Below are 1,092 nucleotides of genomic sequence, written 5' to 3' on the forward strand. Positions count from 1 at the left end.
CACACACACGAAAAACAAAAAACATGTTTGATAAAATAACAATCATCCAAACTTCTATCTCGGATGAGTTTCTTTCTCTCTGACTTCGATCTAAATCCTCCGGTCAGAGACGGACGTTCACGTTGTCCCGGAGCGAGTCCCGGATGTCCCACAGCCCGTGAAGGCAGCAGTGTTTGTCAAAATAAAGCCTCTTTCCTGCACGTTTCCTTCACGCTCGTCCCACAAACGGCGCTCTCTGACCCACTAACGGGGCTCCAGGCGGCGGGAAGCGCGTGCGTCCGTGGCTCATCCACCGCAGATTCGGGTCCGGATCGCGCCGCTCGCAGACGGGACCGCTGGGCCTGCGCCGCCGCCGAGGAGCTGGAAGCGGGAGGACCAGCATGCACCCCCGCTGAGCCCCCTCCCGGGAGGACCGGCGTCCATGGGACCGTGAAGGAGACCCGTCCTGTCCGATGAGAGGCGGCCTCCTGCGGGACACGCACGCGCGCGGCCTCACCGGGCGGCGGGGACGGAGGGCAGTTTTTGTGGGGTGAGTGATGCGGTGACCCGCGGGAGCGCGTGCGGTGTTTGTCACGTCAGGACGTGCGGCTGATGCGGGACACGAAACTTTAACACTCCCGCTCTCAGCTCCAGACTTCCGAACTGTCTCGGTTCGGGTGGATTGGGCCCGCATGTTCCGGCCTTTCATAAGCTGCTGCATAAATCATAAAGGTCAGAACATCAGCGGTGCTGCGTTCAGGAACCCGAAGGCTGCGGAGCCGCAGTCCACATCACCGGGGGGGGGGGGGATNNNNGCCACGTGAGCAAACCACAAAAACACAGCATTTCATAACATTCACGCACACGCAGCGCGCGCGTCTGCAGGGAGCTGCAAAGCAGACGCTCACGCGCTTCCGAACCGGACCGGACAGCACCGAGCGCGCGCGCCGGTTGCTGGGCTTCACCAGACAAGCGAACAGTGACGTAACGCGTAAACAAAAACACGAACCGAACCGGAGCGCGCGCCCGACAGGAGAGCGGAGCGCGCGGCACTAAGACCTTCATTCCGCATCAGCTGCAGCTTCAAAACAACGAAAAGAATCTCATCATCAT

General features: G+C 60.6%; 1 protein-coding gene across 1 annotated transcript in view; it reads left to right on the plus strand.

Annotated features, from left to right (window-relative positions):
* Positions 1-106: 106 nt before the first annotated feature.
* Positions 107-1,092, plus strand: part of LOC112136411 (yippee-like 1) — a gene marked incomplete at its 3' end in the record, with an annotated part of 14,347 nt that continues 13,361 nt past the window's right edge. Inside the window, 1 exon segment of the mRNA XM_036213656.1 lies at positions 107-529.

This window comes from Oryzias melastigma, linkage group LG9 (assembly GCF_002922805.2).
Source record: "Oryzias melastigma strain HK-1 linkage group LG9, ASM292280v2, whole genome shotgun sequence".
In the NCBI taxonomy this organism is placed as follows: domain Eukaryota; kingdom Metazoa; phylum Chordata; class Actinopteri; order Beloniformes; family Adrianichthyidae; genus Oryzias; species Oryzias melastigma.